We start from the raw sequence: 21,311 nt of genomic DNA, 5'->3' as shown, positions 1-21,311 counted from the left end.
CTCAGTTGCAGCATGCCCACCCGCTGAAAACAACAATGAACAATTAGAGAGATTATTGAGTGTCTTTTGAAAACTGAAGCACTTGGATACAGGATGGTACAACAATATATTTTGAATAAATATGTGGGCAGGCTGCTCCACCATTCCTCAAAGATCTGCAGCTCAGAAAAGACATCAAACTGAAGAACTCTTCCTTTCCTTTTATAATCCAGAGTAATATAACACGTCACTATACATCACTCAAACTTTCAATGTAGTGTCTTATGGATTTGTGCGAATCCCTCGCCACTTTCTTCCATCGCAAGATCAGCGACCTCCACGACAGCTTCGGACACCAGACCCAACATAACACCACCGAACCCGCACCCCCGGCCATTACCCTCAACAACTGGACCCACATCAACACTGAAGAAACCAAATCCATCATGAACTCTATCCACTCTGGCGCCCCTTCGGACCCCTGCCCTCACTTCATCTTTAACAAAGCCGACGACATCATCGCCCCGCACCTCCAGACCGTCTTCAACTCTTCTTTTTCTTCTGCTACCTTCCCCGAATGCTGGAAACACGCCGAAGTCAACGCCCTACTAAAGAAACCTACGGCTGACCCGAGCGACCTGAAAAACTGCCGCCCCATCTCTCTTCTGCCTTTCCCAGCCAAGGTAATAGAGAAGACCGTCAACAAACAGCTGACCACCTTCCTGGAAAACAACAACCTGCTCGACCCTTCACAAACCGGATTCCGAACCAACCACAGCACGGAAACCGCCCTCATCTCAGTCACTGACGACATCAGAACCCTGATGGACAACGGTGAAACAGTCGCCCTCATTCTCCTCGACCTCTCGGCTGCCTTCGACACCGTCTGTCACCGCACCCTAATCACCCGCCTCTGCTCCACCGGGATCCAAGGCCAGGCCCTGGACTGGATCGCCTCCTTCCTCTCAAACCGTTCCCAAAGAGTTTACCTCCCTCCGTTTCGCTCAGAACCCACCGAGATCATCTGCGGCGTACCTCAAGGCTCATCGCTCAGCCCGACACTCTTCAATGTCTACATAAGCCCCCTCACCAACATCGTTCGCAAGCACGACATCATCATCACCTCCTACGCCGACGACACCCAACTTATACTCTCCCTCACCAAGGACCCCGATAGCGCCAAGACCAACCTACAAGAGGGTATGAAGGACGTCGCAGATTGGATGAGGCTCAGCCGCCTAAAGCTGAACTCTGAAAAAAAGGAAGTCCTCATCCTCGGCAACACCCCGTCCGCCTGGGACGACTCCTGGTGGCCCACGGCCCTCGGCACCGCACCGACCCCCACAGACCACGCCCGCAACCTCGGCTTCATCTTGGACCCTCTTCTCACCATGACCAAGCAAGTCAACGCCGTGTCCTCCGCCTGCTTCCTCACCCTCCGCATGCTCCGCAAGATCTTCCGCTGGATCCCCGCCGACACTAGAAAAACCGTGACCCACGCCCTCGTCATGAGCCGCCTGGACTACGGCAACACCCTCTACGCCGGGACCACAGCCAAACTCCAAAATCGCCTGCAACGCATTCAAAACGCATCAGCGCGCCTCATCCTCGACGTACCCCGCAACAGCCACATCTCCGCACACCTGAGACACCTGCATTGGCTCCCAGTCAGCAAAAGGATCACCTTTCGACTTCTCACCCACGCACACAAAGCCCTCCACAACAAGGGACCGGAATACCTCAACCGACGCCTCAGCTTCTACGTCCCCACCCGCCTCCTCCGTTCCTCTGGTCTCGCACTCGCTGCCGTCCCTCGCATCCGCCGCTCCACGGCGGCTGGGAGATCTTTTTCCTTCCTGGCGGCCAAGACCTGGAACTCCCTCCCCACCAGCCTCAGGACCACCCAGGACCACCCCGCTTTCCGGAGACTCCTAAAAACCTGGCTTTTCGAGCAGCAGTAACCCCCCCGTTCCCCTAGCACCTTGAGACCCGCACGGGTGAGTAGCGCGCTTAATAAATGTTAATGATTTTATTTTATTTATGAGGATACTGTATGAGGATGTGTAGTACGACAACCATGTCTTCTACAGGGCTGTTGTTCACCTGCTTATACCCATCCCTTCACAGGCGTCTCCAGGTCAAATGACCCTGGCAGTAAAGGGAATAGCATGCTTGTAGGTATTAAGGAAAATGTTACTTATCCTGTAAGCATCTGCTTGTGGCATGTGGTCCTGTTGATTCACATGCTGGGCATGCTCCTGTCTTCTAGTGTTGTGCTCGGATGTGTGCAGGTTGTTTTCTTCTAAAAAGACTTTTCGAGTCACAAAGTATAGTGGTTTCACCTATTGCTGGTAATGCACTTGGGCATATGTTCCATTGTGATTTTTTTTAATAGACCTCTTTCATTGTTTTCTATAGGAAGTAGTAATGCAAGGGAAAAACAAACAACAAGAAACATCAGCCATCCCCAAACAGTTGACATGAAGTAGTAGGATACCAAAGTGCATGCCCTACTGTAATACATAAGCATCATGTACAGACAATCTCCCTGTAAGGTGCTGCAGGGGCTGAAGCACTGAAAGAGGGAGGTGAGTGCACCCCATCGTCTGACGTAGATCTGCTCCTTTGTCAGATTGTTTTTTCTCTGCCATTGGCTCTCTTCAAGCTCCAGTACGATGCATGGTGTTCTTGCTGGGCTCGTTCCTGATTTGAAGAAATTACTATTGCACTTCTCTCATCTGTTTTCATCAGTTTGGTTCCCTCTTCGACTAGGTCCCTGAGTCACACAATTTTGACATCCCCATTCGGGGCCTGGCCCCTTCGAGCCTCAGTCACCTCCTCAACGCACAAGAATATCCCAGTAATGGAAAGGGCTCCATTTCATTTTTGCCCCAAGTGTCACTTGAAATATCGGAGGACAAACTCCCCCAAGTCTGTAACCTCTACTTGTCCCCCGACCACCAGGAGGACTCCAGCGTAGCGTGTCTCGCCATTGACATGAAAAAAAAGCTTCAAAACCGCCAAGACCATCGTATCACCTCAGCTTCAATGCTGCACAGTCAACAGAACAACATCCCGACTTCTTTGATGACTGAGACACTGATGACGACCAACAGCCAGAGACCTCGCCACCTAGATAGAGGAGCTGTCATCAGCCGAGAGTTCCGGTTCTAAGTACTACCCTTCCACAGACTGCTCCTCGACATGACTCACACTTCAGGGAAGTCAGATCTTAGAGTTCCCAGGCCACTCACGAGGCATCCAGTTCACCACTGATGAAAGACCATTGATGGGCCAAGTAGAGGGATTGGACCTGATGCATGCCCAAGCTTTGGTGCCAAAGACCTCCTCCAAACCTCATCTGTCCACATTGACAACTGAATCGACTCCGGCCTAGAAGACATCCTGGAGATCCGCCTCCGAGCTGAAGACCTCTGATCCGAAACCCAACTCGGCACCACAAGGGCATCTGAAACATACAGCTCTGAAAATACTGGTGTTCAGGCCTGCCTTCTAGGCCACTTCTGAAAATTTCGACCAGCCAATCCTCCAGCATTTCCACAAGGAGCTCAACACCAGGCAGAGCTGTATCTACATCCAGCCTGCCACTGGTTGAATCCTAGCGAAGCTTCACCCCAGTGTTTTCATCCTTCTTGGGGAGTGTCAAAGGTCTCCCTACAACCCTTTTAACTCGCCGTATGACCCACATCCCCATGATGAACCTTAGGATGACTATGACGTGAAGCACTCAACTGACTCTGATCTGGGTCTCCACCCGACCAAGCATTCACCCCCAAAAAACACCACACCATACCATGAGGTTCTCCACCATGCAGCAACCTTTTACAAGGTGAAGATGCATAAGCAGGTTGAAGATAACTTTTTTGTGGGGACCATCTCCTCAATAAATAGGTCAATACTATATCTACCTATGCTTAAGGACATGCTTAGGACCGCTCTTGGAACCCTTAAGGAATCAGTGAAGAGGTGAATTATCATGCTAAGAGTGGATGAAATATAATGCATCCCCCTCTGATCTACCTTACATTGGGGGCCAACTACCACCTGACTCACTGCTTGTACATACAGCACGGAAACATAATAATTTCCAGGGTACAGGAGAAGCTTCTCCTCCCAACCGGGAGAGCAAAAAGATTGATGCAGCAGGCAAACACGTCGCTGCCCAGTCTGCCACACACTGGCAGAATGCCAATTCAGTGGGTCTGCTCTCTCAGTGTGACCAAGCCCACTGGGATGAGATGGAAGACCTGATCCAGCACATCCCCAAGTCAATATAAAAAAAAAAAAGTTAGAAGTTGGTGTAGGAGAGGAAATTATTTCCAACACAAACATCAGAAACGCTTTGGACACCGCAGACACCTCTGTCCAAAGCCTCAACACCAGTGTCCTTTATCGCAGGCACGCCTGGCTGCCCATGTCTGATTTCAATCCAGAGGTGCAACAACATCTCCACAACTTGTCTTTTGATGGTGAGCATCTCTTTAGAATGCAAGCGGAATAGATGAGAACATTAAGAAGGACACAGAGACAGCTAAGGCCATGGGTGTCCTTCAAACACTGTTCTTCAGACACTATCTGCCCACGGCTCATTTCACTGCACACAATGTTGTGGGGTGGCAATTATCACCACCCCTGAACTATCAACATTCTTCCCCAAGCTTAGAGGAGGCCTGAAAGTAACTTGGGACTTAACAGCCTTTCCACATTTCTCACACACTCTCACAAAGCGATCAACTTCAACATCCATCCAAGGTCACTAGTAAAACTTCTTGGCCTTAGGTTTACATTTCACGATGGCCAAATGACATTTATGACATGTGGATGATTTTCCTTCTCAGCTTCATAGGCGATACAATCATCCCAATCCTACACAGGAACTCTCTATACTCTTTAACACATTGCTGACTGTGCAGAATCTCTTCAACACACCCTTCACAAGCTTCTTCATAATCGAACCGTTTTTCAAAAACGTCCTTCACTAAATTCCTTATATTCTCTGTAATATTCCTTCAACTCCTCCCAGAGGATTGCATTCACTTCGATTTTCTTTCTCGTGCACCCTTCTGACATTGCCATGCTAGAATCATACACTTTCCTGCACCGAGGTGTGTGCAGTGGCAGCAACACACACAGGGACTATGCGTAACTTTGACGAGCAAAGTCACTAAAGATGCAATTTCACTACAGTTATGTGGTGGACATGTTGGAGCTGCCTCGAGACCCAGTGAGCTCAATTCTCTTTTGTGTCATGGACGCACATCTTCCCTCCAAAGGAACAAACATCTGCATGATTATATTAATTAGCACTGAAGGCATATGGTGAGACTTTCAATCCTCTGACTCACTTCTACCCTTCTGTACTGATTATCTTTCTTTTTTCTCAAGAGTCAACAATGTGTAGCAACTGACTATATGCTTAAAGAGCTGTAAACTACTGTTGGTTCTCGTAATTTTGGCAAATATTTTTGAAGTATCATTATTCTTTCGGAAGTACTTCTGGGCAGGGTAGTTGTATTCCTTACCTGATTATCAACTCATCTCAGCCATCAACTGAGTAGTGCACACATATACCCTCACATCTCCAGGGTCCTTTCTCAATTTACCCAAGGCAACCAGTCAATATATGGCCCAAATGGATGGAACACTTTTTGAACTACTTATCTAGTAATCAAGAAGATGAGACATACCCAATAAAAAGATAAAAATTCACCTGCACTCACCAGATCCAAAAGGATTGAGAGTGTACAGCAACATGAAAAACAAATCCAGATCTGAAGCGAGGACTGATGTGTTCATGATGCCCTAGATGATTTGAACACATTCACCAACCCAACGATATGCACAGTCATAGAAAGGCTTATTTTAATTTTATTATAAGGAAACAAGGTGTTTCAGAGAACAGCATAATAATAAACAGGTTTTTTTTTTAACGGAAACAAGGTCTATCAGATAATATTGATGACTGTGTCACCACTGAAGTATGTTGGCTATCAATTGCTGTTTCGGAAATTTACAAGATGATTTATAAGTGATCAAATCATCATGTATACCAATAAAAACTCTACTTTTTATGCATGGGTCCATGCCTGTAAGAAAACTGAAGGAACAAGTACACGTTTCGACTCAAGTATGTTCCTGTACCATAGATACAGATGACTTCAAACAGCAATGATTTCCCAGCTCAAACTGCAACCCAGGTCATAACTACAGAACATGTGCAACAGGCTCAGAAACAGAACAAAGAGATTTTATTAAAGAACATTCTGTGGCAAGCCCATATACCTATCAACGCTAGGCATGTATTATGCATAGAGCTCAGAGCATCCTGGTATTTCAGAAGGGGGTCACAGTGGATAATGAGGTACCTTGTGCAACACCGACTGAGTCAATACATATCTTAAGCCAGTGCAACCATAAAGGGTCATTCTCTCATATGTGTGGGAGTGTGGACTCCACTCAAATGAGGGATTCCTTTATCCTTCTACCTACAACATATTACAGATGCAGGGGCAAAGTAGCTGCCACAAGGCACACTGATTGTGCACCACTTATTATGTGTTGCTAGGTAAGTCCACCCCAGAGGGAACAGAGTTGGAGGAGGGCTAAGGGATACTAGGGCTCCCACCTCCAGCCCAGGATGACATATTTTGATTAAACCTCCCATATAAATCTATGAACCAACTGAATTGTTTGAAAGGGGCTAGAGAGCCCTAAGGGTCAAGCTATTAAGATGTAGTTAAAATCATTAATGGCAATGTTTAGGAACACCTAAGATAGAGATTTTTAGGAAAATATTTGGGGTGAATGAATTTCTGTATTCATTGTCTTTGGAATGGAAGCATTTGTTACTTACAAAAGTCCACAGCTTCCCGCCCACATCAGGAGTGCAGGTACCTAAGTGAAAAGTACTGATTGGTTCTCAATTGCTGCTGGAAAGCTGACATGTAGATGCATACAAGGTACAGCAGCAAGTATAAGTAAAAACAAGACCCGTATCAATACAGCTGTGAACTGTGCTCCTCTTGCCCAAAGCAGGCAAACATACCACACTTGAATCTCAGTCTTCTAACAACATGCCAACAGCATGCATCATCTCGCTCCTTAAAGGACGAAACAAAAAGAACAATGCGAGAAATGCTCTGAATATAAGGCCAGTTCTTCTACGAGTCAGACAGCAAACATCAGGTCCGAGCTGTGCATCAACTTTTTGTGACCTGCCTGTAATTTTGCATTCTGCCCAATGTACTAAAAGTTCACATTGCAACATCACATCACACAATTCCTATTATCAGTACCAGAATAGGTTGCTATTTGCAAGCCCCTGTGAATGGCTACAAACACAGAAATGGAGGCCTTCAAAAGGCAGCAGATCACCATTCTATGTTCCCAAATGGAAAACATTTTATTTTCAAAGCAGCACCTGTTCCTAAAAGAAACACAAGCTGCTATAAAAAAATATGTTTGGGTCAACATCTACGGGAACCCCCAGAGGATGTTTGCCACAATTCCCACCGGAGATGCTATTGGGGAACAGCTGCCCCTTTCCATATGAAAGACCATCTCCTTTAAGGTGTCAACAATTTTTCAATAGTTGCAAATGCAGTCAGAAACTACTGAAACATATTGAAAATCACAAGTAGGTGGGTACATCCCTTTCACATCCCTTACTAATTGTGATTTCGAAAGGCTTTTCCAAGTTCGCAAGAGGCGTTTTGTGCTTAACAGTGCCGCAATCCATGTTTCTCTATTCTCCAGAACTACCACATGCGTCCTCATGTCCCATATGCTATAATATATGAAGAACATTGATTCTACTTTCTGCAAAAGCATTGTGCAGACTATTTTGCAGAAGACACAAGCAGTCATTCGCTTTCTATTATTTGTCTTTTACATGCTGTTTTATCAGAAACATTTATAGCTCCCAGATGTTTCCTAAAAAAACACTTAATTCCTGTCCACATTGCCCATACCAGAAATTATGATGATGCTATATACTTGAAAAGAGCATTGCTACCCCAAATTATGTCCCAATCAATCATATGTGGTCGGAAAAATAGGAAAAGAAAAGTTAAGTTGCTTATGAAAGGTAGGAAGGTTGGATTCAAGACACAGATACAATGGAAGTTGATTCCATCCTTTTGACACAAGAATAGAGAATTATCTGCCACCAATACCACCTCTTGAAATGTAGGTACATCAAGGGGAGAGTGAAGTAACAACAAAGGTGCAGGGAGGCACATAAGGAATTAATTTAGAATGAGTTTATGTTATGGGCTGGGTTCAAATGTTGCTGTGACAGAAACAGGTGCCTTAGATATCTATTGCATCTCAATGGAGAGGCAGTGAAGTTGCCACTTTTAAATCCGCAATGGTTTATTACTAACACCCTTAACAAAGAGTTTTAATGTGGTGGGGGGTTATGAGTTGGCCACAACACAGTGCAAAAATGGTGGCATTGTGTTGAAGGTCAGACATCAGCCTTCGACATCAGCCAAATACCAGCCGAGTATTGCTACAGAAGCACAATCCAGGAAGAATCCCAAAATATGCCATAGTAAAAAAAAGGTGCTCCAGGCTGGTGAGTCATAGGGACCCATGCACGGTGACCCCCGTTCATCCAAGGACATAAACAAGATGGTGCCTGCTTGCTTCGGGGCTCGCACTCCAAACATGCCAGAAGGGAAAACCAAGAACCCCCACTGAAAGCAGATTTTCCTCAATGGGCAGGTAGACACATTTTAGAGCTCACTGCTTTAAAGTTGAGATATTGGAGTGGCGGACACACTGAGGTTGAACAGCAAGGCCTGGCAGAGGTTCTGCAGGTCATTAGACCCTATAACTAAAGATTAGACACAAGCAAAGCCACCTTAGTGCAAACTTTCTCAGAACAGGGATGATGGCTTGGGTGCACAGGAGGTACTTGATGTGTCAGCGTGGACCCTCCCCACTTGCGAAAAAAAACAGATATATGCTATGAATAGGAACGCACCAGGGAAGACAAAAACAAAAACAGAGATGTCAGCCGTCAAAAATATTGTTCACAATAGAAGTATAGTGGACACTCTCTTCCCAAATGCAGCCTCTAAAAAATACCCCAAAAATGGGCTTTGGAGGGAGGAGTGTGACCACCCTCCATAAAGCAAAATGCAAGAAGACTGAACGAGGCAGGGTGAGAGCCTAGCTGAAGATGACTAAACTAATAAAGCGATGATTAAATGAGCATATTACAAGAAGTGCTACGAAATTCCAGTAGTTGTGTCCCTCAGACTGATAAGACTCAACACACCTATAACAGAGAGTTCAATTAAGTGAGATTGGGAGAGATACCTAGTTTGTTGAAACAGTAAAACTTTGAGAGATGGGCTATGAGTTAGTAACAGAAACCACACTACTCACCTCATGCTACTGAAGAGACGGAAACAAAGTAAAGTGTTGAGCTTCTTCTTCAAAACCTAGTGTAGGAAAATGGCTCCCTGTTGCAGTTACCCCCCACTTTTTGCCTGACATTGATGCTGACTTGACTGAGAAGTGTGCTGGCACCCTGCTAACCAGGCCCCAGCACCAGTGTTCTTCCACTTAAAATGTACCATTGTTTCCACAATTGGCACACCCCTGGCACACAGATAAGTCCCTTGTAAAAGGTACCAGTGGTACTAAGGTCCCTGTGTCCAGGGAAGGTCCCTAAGGGCTGCAGCATATGTTGTGCCACCCTAAGGGACCCCTCCACAGCTCCATAATTGCTACACTGAATACTGGGAAGTTTGATATCAAATATCAGAATAATAAACCCACACTGATGCCAGTGTAGGATTTATTAAAAAATGCCCACAGAGGGCATCTTAGAAATGCCCCCTGTATTTTACCCAATCCTTCAGTGCAGGACTGACTGGTTTGTGCCAGCCTGCTACTGAGAGACGAGTTTCTGACCCCATGGGGTGAGGGCCTTTGTGCCCTCTGACGCCAGAAACAAAGCCTGCTCTGGGTGGAGGCGCTCACACCTCCCCCCTGCAGGAACTGTAACACCTAGCAGTGAGCCTCAAAGGCTTAGGCTTCATGTTACAATGCCCCAGGGCACTCCATCTAGTGGAGTTGCCCGCCCCCTGGACTCATCCCCCACTTTTGGCGGCAAGTCCGAGGGGATATTGAGAAAAACAAAGAGGAGTCACCCACCAGTCAGGACAGCCCCTAAGGTGTCCTGAGCTGAGGTGACCCCTGCCTTTAGAAATCCTCCATCTTGATTTTGGAGGATTCCCCGAATTGGAATAGGGATGTGCCCCCTCTCCCCTCACGGAGCAGGCACAAGGAGGGTGTAGCCACCCTCAAGGACAGTAGCCACTGGCTACTGCTCCCCAGACCTAAACACACCCCTAAATTGAGTATTTAGGGGCACCCCAGAACCCAGGAAATCAGATTCCTGCAACCTGAAGAAACAAGAAGGACTGCCGACCTACAAGCTCTGCAAAGAAGACGGAAGACTACAACTGCTTTGGCCCCAGCCCTACAGCCCTGTCTCCTGACTCGAAAACCTGCAACCAGCGACGCATTTGACCGGGAACAGCGACTTCTGAAGCCTCAGAGGACTGCCCTGAACCTAAGGACCAAGAAACTCCAGTGAGCAGCGGTTCTGCTCAACTTCAACAACAACTTTGCAACTTTCTTGCAACTTTAAAGAACTTCACTCTTCCCGCCAGAAGCGTGAGACTTCACACTCTGCACCCGAAGCCCCCGGCTCGAGATCCAGAGAACAAACACCACAGGGAGGACTCCCCGGCGACTGCGACCCCGTGAGTAGCCCGAGACGACCCCCCCTGGACCCCAACAGTGACGCCTGCAGAGAGAATCCAGAGGCTCCCCCTGAACGCAACTGCCTGTAACAAGGGACCCGACGCCTGGACCAAGCACTGCACCCGCAGCCCCCAGGACCTGAAGGAACTGAACCTCAGTGCAGAAGTGACCCCCAGGCGACCCTCTGCCTAGCCCAGGTGGTGGCTGGCCCGAGAAGCCCCCCCTGTGCCTGCCTGCACCGCTAGAGTGACCCCCGGGTCCCTCCATTGCTTCCTATACAAAACCCGACACCTGCTTTGCACACTGCACCCGGCCGCCCCTGTGCAGCTGAGGGTGTGTTTTGTGTGCCTACTTGTGTCCTCCCCAGTGCTCTACAAAACCCCCCTGGTCTGCCCCCCGAGGACGCGGGTACTTACCTGCTGGCAGACTGGAACCGGAGCACCCCTGTTCTCCATAGGCGCCTATGTGTTTTGGGCACCTCTTTGACCTCTGCACCTGACTAGCCCTGAGCTGCTGGTGTGGTAACATTGGGGTTGCTTTGAAACCCCAACGGTGGGCTGCCTATGCCCAGGAACTGAGACTTGTAAGTGTCTTAATTACCTCACAATCTAGCCAATACTTACCTCCCCCAGGAACTGTTGATTTTTGAACTGTCTACTTTTAAAATAGCGTATTGCCATTTTAACAAAAACGGTATATGTTATTGCTCTAATTCATAGTTCCTAACGTACCTGTGTGGAGTACCTTGCGTTTTATGTATTTACTTCAAATCTTGAACTTGTGGTTCTACAAATAAATTAATAAAAGATATTTTTCTATATAAAAACTATTGGCCTGGAGTAAAGTCTTTGAGTGTGTGTTCCTCATTTATTGCCCGTGTGTGTACAACAAATGCTTAACACTACCCTCTGACAAGACTACTGCTCGATCACACTACCACAAAAAAGAGCATTAGAATTATCAAATTTTGCCACTATCTTACCTCTAAGGGGAACCCTTGGACTCTGTGCAGACTATCTCTTACTTTGAGATAGTATATAAAGAGCCAACTTCCTACACCTAGGGACAATTAGACAGTTATCGTCTTAACCGAAAACCCAGCTCAGACACTGTCACCTAGTCATACAGGAACAATGACATTGAAAAGTGGACCTAATAACCAGACAAGAAACTTTTAGAACTAAGTTACAAGAAGAAATAAATGGCAGCTTGGCAAAAGAACCTGCCGACCTCCCATATCGTGGAGAGAAAATTGCTATGTTGAGAAACTACGTGGCCTCAGCAGGCACTAGAGTAGTTGAACCAGAAGCCAAAATCCAGCAACTGGAACAAAAGACCAACTCACATTTAGAACAGTTATCTGCACTGCAAACACAAGTAAGAGATGGGAGCCCTAAAGATGGACGAGATGAAAAATCTAGTGTAAATTAAAAAGCATCAGGTGCAAGGCCTGTGAAAAGGAGCAGAAGGAGCTAACTTGGAACTTTTCATGTAAGCCTCCTTTGCTAAACTGCTGGGCAATTAATAAAAACTAATAAAAACTGGACAGAGTGCAGAGAGCAGGGCAAAGGCGTATTGCAGAAGCCAAGAGACCAAGACGTACTGGCACAGTTTCATGACAACCAAACTACAAAAAGTGATAAATGCAGCACGAAATAGAGAACAAGTAAACCAAATGGGATATGACTGCATCTTTTTTCCAGTATATTTCCCTCATAACTCTAACCTGATGGCAGCAATTTAGGCCTGTTATAGAAAAACTAGGGAAAGTTAACATCTGCAACAGCTGTCTGTTTCCTTTTGGCATTGCAGGTCATACCAAATGTAAAACAAGCATTTGAGATGCAATAGGTCTTGTATTTGTGAGAGTTAGAGCTATTGGCGTTGTAAATGGCAATGTCTTTTATCTATGCGCTTTGGTTTGGAGTGGATGTATGCCGGGTGCCACAGCAACCCTTCTAGGCCTCTCGCTGCAGGAGAGAGGACACAACAAGGCCACCATCCTGGGAGTGCTTTTGCCTCATTGTTGTAGTCTGGCTGTGAAACCCTAGAGATGCAACCCTTTCTAGTGTGTTTAGCTACACTTTTATAGCAACAAACAAGCCACAAAGAGGCACCTTTGTGGCATTTAACTCATAGAAGGAATGAGGGCCTCAAAAGTGTAAGAAGCGAAGACAAGGGGGCAGCCATATATTTCTCTGTGTTAAACGTTTGAAGAAATGATTCCTCTACATTGGCAATACCAACCTAAGATTTAGAAAACCTTGACTGTATACAAGGAGAATAACAGAAGAGGCAGCTTAACTGAACAGGAGGCTTCAAATGAGTGCAGATCTTCAGTGGTAGATGGGATGACAGGATAGGTTCCGGAGGTGTGACATCTGTGACCTTAGATCATGTTTTGAATGGAAATACAGAAGGGCTGGTACTTATTTAAAACACTGCTTGGGTTAATAGTCTCATGACAGCCCTTGGCTCAGTTCTGGACTCTGTAGAACAGATACGTATACCTGAATCTCCTGGGCCTTTTCGGTGCATACTTTTGTGCACTGGCTGATCGTTTTGAAGTGAGAATTAACTCTGTTGGGGTAGCTGCCCAAAATTTGAAGTCTTGGATTTACCATCTTGACCACTCGCACAGTAGAGTCAGAAGCCTGGGTTTGGACAATAACAGTGTTTTTTCGCCTAGACCAGTGGTGCCCAGTGAGTCTTCTACAGGACTGGATCACTGAAATTTTTTCGGGGTATGAAAAGGATTCAAATGTATGTTTTTCTTGGGAATCCAAGGTAGTTCCAGGATCATGTCAGAGTTTCTTGATACCCACAAAAGATAAATTACGTGCAAATAATTTATATGGAACTTATTTACACAGCATTTACCTGGCATGGATCCTGCCACACTAAGGTACATGGCAAGTCATGCAACAATCCACGTGACAGAGTCAGTCTCCAAGGCAGTAACAAAATAGCCTCAAGGCGGAACAAACGTAAAGCATTTACCAAAGACATCAAGGTAGTTTTGAAAGGCAGGCTCAGGGAACAAATGAAAGTGATGGGTGTGAGATGGGCGAGGTTAAAGCCAACAGAATAGATTACAACATGTCGAGAAGAGTAGCACTTGTGCGCTGCTATATTTAACCTGAATAGGAAGATTCCTGCTTTTATTCTGGAAGTACAACTAGATGGCCAACTCACATGGATATGGAGTTGGGAAACAAGGAAAAGGATCGCCTCCAAGAGGGGTGGTTGGAGAACTCCCAGACCACAGCACCTACATGGATCAAGAAATGAAGCCAGATCTAGAAAAGACTGGCCTCTAGAATTCCCAGATTAAGCAGAATCTGGTGGAAGGAACTAAAGAGAAATATCTAGAAAACTTGAACTGCAAACCAGACATGTTTAGATGGAGAGAGGGGCTCCGCTCCCTGCAGTTTCCAGGTCTAGGTCGAAAAACCCCATTCAGACTTAGGCACATTGACTATATTTTTTTTACAGTTATATTATGTTTGCTTTCACGTACTAGGGATCAAATATTCACTGAACAAGCTCTGAAGGGCCCCATTAAGGGGAAGTTATCAACTGGTAAACCTATACTGATGGTGCAGACAATGACCTCACATGAACAGAGCCAACCCAGACTTTGTAAGAACAAATATAATTTTCAAATGTTTACCACTGTCATATGTTTTGGAAAGTTGTGGAATACCATTAGGGGGAAAGGGATCAGACCTTCATCACAAACAATCAGATATATCCTCGTAACACAGACAAGGGAGAAGGGAGAGTAGGATGCAGGACTGTAGCGAAGAAAGCCCATGGCTGCAGGGGAACTCCAGTTATAGGTATTTACCTAGAAAAAACCTAGAATTAAGAAGGTAGTGACCGTGAATGTCAGGGGTCTAAACTCTCCGAATAAGAAAGCAAAAGAATGAATAAGAAGAAAGATTTAACATCACGGCCATTCAGGAAACCCACTTGAAAAGAGCAGATGAGGAACTCTTCTGGCACAAACAGTATCCCAAGCATAATATTCTTGAAACCACACCAAACATAATGGGGTAGCTTTATTTATTTACAGAACACAGCTGCTTGTCCAGAACAACACCAAAAGAGATAAAGTAGGAAGGTTTCCAACAGTTAAAGGCCAAGTAGAAATGGAAAAAACGAAAAACAGTTACAGCTCACACCCTCAACGCAGGCCAAGATAATCACCTAAGTAACCTCCTAGACAAAGTTGCTAGATTCCCTGAAGAAGATATTATCCTTCTGGGAAGTTTCAATAACATATGGGGTCCTGCAAAAAGGTATATCAGACCTGGGGACAGCACATCCAGTTTTTTTTAAAAACAATAATACATGATCAGAGAACTAGGTCTCAATAATATTTGGCAACAGCAAAGTAAGAATCAGTTAGATTATATGTTCTGTTCACACATTAATAGAGAATGGATTATATATTGATAAGCAATGCTGTTGATGCTTTAACCATTTAATCTGATATTAATTTGATAACTATTTCAGAGAACTCTTTTGTAACAATCACAACAAATTGGAAATATAAACCCTGGAGGGCAGGCATTGAATATTGCATCCTTCTCTATTACGGGGCCACGCTTCAAAATGCTAAGTATGAACCCACACCTCAGAAGACCTTAGCAATAACAATCCAGAGGAGCTTTCACAGGCAGGACAATGGGAGGCCTTTAGAGCACTAGTGTGAGGAGTATGCACTCGAATAATGGCTTACATTAAACAAGTACGACACCAACAGAGGGAGCAACGGGAGGAAGAGTTGCAAAAAGTTGAAAGGATTATATAACTACGCCTTCCGAACTACTCCTTAGGGTGGTAATAATTTATAGGACAAAAAATGCCAGAAACACAAACAAAGCTGAACTCACCGAATTATGTCTAAGGCAAAGACAATATGTCCAGGGGCACAAAGTGGGTCCACACTTGCCTAAAATGCAATCAGGAAACCAGTTTTTTTAAAAAGACCTTACTAAATTCTGGTGAAAGAGCGACAAAGGAAGAAGGCAAGATGGCACCATTTTATGATTTCTATTCTCACATATGTACAACCGAAAATCCTATCAGAGGAGGACCAAACTGACTATTCCATACATATCAAATCACAAAGGTGAAAACGGAACAGAGAGATGGCCTTAAATCCTCCATAAAAGAGTATGCAATCAAGGCAGCCATCAAAACTTTAAAAATTAACAAAGCTTCCAGGCCAGATATATACAAAAACATTTTTGGGCCGTTCGGTCCCAGACGTATTAAGAATGTACAACACTTTTTTACACAGGAGGTGGGGGTGATCCCTTTGAAGTTAAACACACTATAGTATGCTCATCGTATAGACCAGTCTAAAATATACACCAAATTCCTAGCCTTGAGACTAGAGAATATCCTCCCTGATCGTATACTCCCTGACCAACCAGGGTTCATTAAGCACAATCAAAATCATAATAATATAAGCTAAGTGATCAAACTGAGTGAAAAAGCAAGAAAGAAAAACATTTGAGAGATCCTGGTGACTCCAGACATGGAGAAAGGCTTTGACTGGGTGCCTGGCATGTTTTTGTTAAGGTGATTCAGAAGTGTGCTTTGGACAAAAATTGATCTCCTAGGCCTGGCCAGGCTATAAGAGTGCCCATCTAGAGAATAACAATAAATTGGGAGGTGTACCCCCCTTCAACCGTAGGAGAGGAACACAGCAGGGATACCCTTTCCACCTTTGCTCACAGCACTGAGACATTTGCAAGAAGAATTAGCGGGCACTACATCATAAGGGGCCTATAATGTGTCCCACGTACACATAAAATAATGTTAATTCCAGATATAGTACACTAACGTCGACGGACACCAAAAAAAAAAAAAAATATATATATATATATATATATATATATATATATATATATATATATATATACATATATATATACATACAGGGAGTGCAGAATTATTAGGCAAGTTGTATTTTTGAGGATTAATTTTATTATTGAACAACAACCATGTTCTCAATGAAGCCAAACAACTCATTAATATCAAAGCTGAATATTTTTGGAAGTAGTTTTTAGTTTGTTTTTAGTTTTAGCTATGTTAGGGGGATATCTGTGTGTGCAGGTGACTATTACTGTGCATAATTATTAGGCAACTTAACAAAAAATAAATATATACCCATTTCAATTATTTATTATTACCAGTGAAACCAATATAACATCTCAACATTCACAAATATACATTTCTGACATTCAAAAACAAAACAAAAACAAATCAGTGACCAATATAGCCACCTTTCTTTGCAAGGACACTCAAAAGCCTGCCATCCATGGATTCTGTCAGTGTTTTGATCTGTTCACCATAAACATTGCGTGCAGCAGCAACCACAGCCTCCCAGACACTGTTCAGAGAGGTGTACTGTTTTCCCTCCTTGTAAATCTCACATTTGATGATGGACCACAGGTTCTCAATGGGGTTCAGATCAGGTGAACAAGGAGGCCATGTCATTAGATTTCCTTCTTTTATACCCTTTCTTGCCAGCCACGCTGTGGAGTACTTGGACGCGTGTGATGGAGCATTGTCCTGCATGAAAATCATGTTTTTCTTGAAGGATGCAGACTTCTTCCTGTACCACTGCTTGAAGAAGGTGTCTTCCAGGAACTGGCAGTAGGACTGGGAGTTGAGCTTGACTCCATCCTCAACCCGAAAAGGCCCCACAAGCTCATCTTTGATGATACCAGCCCAAACCAGTACTCCACCTCCACCTCCACCTTGCTGGCGTCTGAGTCGGACTGGAGCTCTCTGCCCTTTACCAATCCAGCCACGGGCCCATCCATCTGGCCCATCAAGACTCACTCTCATTTCATCAGTCCATAAAACCTTAGAAAAATCAGTCTTGAGATATTTATTGGCCCAGTATTGACGTTTCAGCTTGTGTGTCTTGTTCAGTGGTGGTCGTCTTTCAGCCTTTCTTACCTTGGCCATGTCTCTGAGTATTGCACACCTTGTGCTTTTGGGCACTCCAGTGATGTTGCAGCTCTGAAATATGGCCAAACTGGTGGCAAGTGGCATCGTGGCAGCTGCACGCTTGACTTTTCTCAGTTCATGGGCAGTTATTTTGCGCCTTGGTTTTTCCACACGCTTCTTGCGACCCTGTTGACTATTTTGAATGAAACGCTTGATTGTTCGATGATCACGCTTCAGAAGCTTTGCAATTTTAAGAGTGCTGCATCCCTCTGCAAGATATCTCACTATTTTTGACTTTTCTGAGCCTGTCAAGTCCTTCTTTTGACCCATTTTGCCAAAGGAAAGGAAGTTGCCTAATAATTATGCACACCTGATATAGGGTGTTGATGTCATTAGACCACACCCCTTCTCATTACAGAGATGCACATCACCTAATATGCTTAATTGGTAGTAGGCTTTCGAGCCTATACAGCTTGGAGTAAGACAACATGCATAAAGAGGATGATGTGGTCAAAATACTCATTTGACTAATAATTCTGCACTCCCTGTATGTATGGATATATACATACCCCAAGGCTTTCAGGCACTACTATAGGAATATGAAAATGAATTGGGTTTTAAAACAATTATGACAAAGTCAGAAATTTTAAACTGGAAAACACTACAAGCAGAAATATACACAGATCCACAAAGATCACATGTTTGCCTGTTGAGTTGTAAACAATAATAACTATCAAGGGGTCTCTATCATGCCAAATCTGGCAGATCTCTCCAGAGCTAATAGGATTCCCTTTTAGCCACACTGAAATAGAACCTATGGAAAAGGACAGTGCTTCCCATTTTGTTGCTACGTAGGATAAACTCCACGAAGAATAATGTCCTGCTTAGGTCACTCTATTGCTTTCAAGCTGTACCTATATTGATACCCAAATTCTTTTTTGCTGGCTTCAAACACATGATTTTGAAATATATTTGGTGGGGCAGTTGAACAAGGGTACCCTATACAACTATTTGCTAGTCTAGAGAAAAGAGAGAGTTAGCTTTTCCAGAATTTAGAACTTATCATACAGAAGCTCAATTCAGGGTATTCATTGAGTTGAATTCAAGAGTCTCGGATACTATAAGAATAGAGCAGTAGTGGGCACTACCCTCTAGAAACTGTTGTGGAAACTGAAGCCTGATAGACCTATGAACCCTTATCTCAGTACACCCAAATGTATTACACTAAAGGTCTGAAACACAGTAAATAAACAAGTGAAATGTACATCTTTGCCGTGGTCATGTTTGTCCATACAATTCAGCCGTGCCTTTACACCGGCCCTGCTCTGAGGACCATAAAAGGCTTGGTAAAGTGGATCCTGTCTCATGGTTTCAATTGTCTAAAATGGTTTCGATTGTCTAAAATAGAGACAATAAAGTACTCCATGGACTGTAAATGAGAATTCCGGCTGGGTTAGGAGATGCTGCATTAGGCACAGATAAGGCACTAGGTTTTACACTCTTTGATTAAGGAAGCAGAGTTTACTCTGAATGACATGCCCCATGGACACATATATACAGGAAAATAACACTACTTGTAGCATATTAGGGAGGGAAGCACATTATTAAAAATTACTATTAAATTGCTATTTATAGCCCATAAAGTTTCATAAATTGCGCCCACTGGGTAGTCCTATGTGTTAGAGAGATCGTGGCATGACAGGAGAATCGCTCCAAATCTGATGGAATTGCTCCAAGATTAAGGCCCTATGGGACAGAGATACTAGCAGCACTCAGAATTATACTGTGATACCCCATCCCAGAAGACTTATTTGTTGTCTTAAGTGGGACTTGTGGCAGAGTCGGTTTGGGGCCCACTCTTAACATACCTATCCAAAGGAGTCCCGTCTTTAACATGCTCAACTAGGTTAAATGCACTAAGTATGTTACCTTATTAACAGAACCAGGAAACATGAGAGCTAATATTTAGCACAACCCCAATAATCAGTGCACTACCCAAAGTGTGGTATTACTACCCAAGGTCTGCGTATGGTGACATCATAAAAGATAAAAACAGATTCACATGGAGGACATAACACTAAAAAGCTCTAAGAAATATTTGTTGAAGTCCTAGGGTTGTATAGGGAGAGGGGCTTGGGTTGGAGGGATGGGGAAATTTGAAGTCTGACTTGTGCGAAATGATACTGAGATAGAGTTTTAGGAAATAATACAGAGAGAAGCAATATGGATGATGCTGTGATGAGCAGAGTGAATTGTCTTTTCTTGCAAGCTGTATTACAATGCCTGCTCATCTACTGTGCAGCAAAAGTCAATACAACTGTTACGGTTTAAAACATAACAGTTTCAGAGCAGAATTCTAAACCAGCTAAATTCAATGCAGTAAATATTTAGGAAGCCTTAAATATAAAGAATTAGTATAGTCAAGCTTTGACAGTGCAACAGGTTTGAATAACTGCCTTTTAGCAATGATTAGGACATGGATACTCACATTTTCCCAGGGGCCAAAAAGTTTGGTCTGTGATGTGCTCGAGGGCCGCACTGATGCTAACAAGGTGGTGATAAGGCGAGGGAGTTGGTGGGGATTGGCGGTAAGGTGGGTGTACGGGAAATGAAGCATAAACATCTAGTGGCTGAACTGAACAATGTGGAACCATAAAAACTAGTATTAATCTGTCTTCCCCACTTTACCAAATTGTGTGATCCTAGGCAATTGTTTTATTTCACTTTCTCTCCTTTTTTTATTATCATATATACAAGGACCTCGAAATACATGACTTCACGATGCACGTTGTACAAAACCACCTCCAGTGTTTGAATTAATTAACTATAATGTTGTTCCTGTATAATAGGAACCCAGGACACCCACAGAGTGCACATAACAACTGACATGCCTCTTAAGTTCACTATCGGCATTGTTGTCAGGGTACTGGGAGATTTATTGTTTCTAAATTCATGTTTGAAAACTATTACTTTCAAATTAATACTTATCTATGCACTGATATTATCAGTTGTACTAAGGTGAAAAGGTTCTGGATGTTAATTAAATATACTTTCTGAGTTTTGAAGAGATTGTCATATTTTTACACTTTTTCTGCATGAAAGTGTTTCTAAACTTAGGCAGCACAGAACTCCCTAATTACTTCCTTTCTTTAACACCAATTAACTTTTAAATGAATGCTTGTCTGTGTATTTAACATCTTACTATTGTGAGTGCTTAGTCAAGTAAAAAGCAGCCCAATGTTCTTGTTGAGCAGGGGGCCCACATATAAAGGTCAGGAAGACCGCATGTAGCCCCAGGGGGAAACAGCCATTAATATGCGGCTGTTTCCCCGACTAGCCTTCAGGTTAAGTGCAGAGGGGGAATGGGCTTTGGGGGACTGTTTTAGGGAGTGGGCAGTTGGTGGGGGGGGTTAGGTTTTAGGGCCGGGGTGTGGTTTTCGCGCTGGGTGGGTATTGGGATGGGGGATACTGTTTTAGGGAGGGGTGGGGTCTTAGGTTTTAGGGCAGGGTGGTTTTGGTGCTTTGGGGGGAAGGGTATTGGGTCTGGGGGT

At 44.2% G+C, this 21,311-nt stretch overlaps 1 protein-coding gene across 1 annotated transcript in view; it reads right to left on the bottom strand.

The window, feature by feature from the left end:
- The window catches only part of LOC138250008 (cohesin subunit SA-2-like), a 434,120-nt gene that overhangs the window by 193,242 nt on the left and 219,567 nt on the right, over nucleotides 1–21,311 (bottom strand). The window lies entirely within an intron of this gene.

Source organism: Pleurodeles waltl, chromosome 8 (assembly GCF_031143425.1).
Source record: "Pleurodeles waltl isolate 20211129_DDA chromosome 8, aPleWal1.hap1.20221129, whole genome shotgun sequence".
Lineage (NCBI taxonomy): Eukaryota > Metazoa > Chordata > Amphibia > Caudata > Salamandridae > Pleurodeles > Pleurodeles waltl.
The sequence above is the reverse complement of the archived record's forward strand: the minus strand, read 5'-3'. Positions and strand labels throughout refer to the sequence as shown.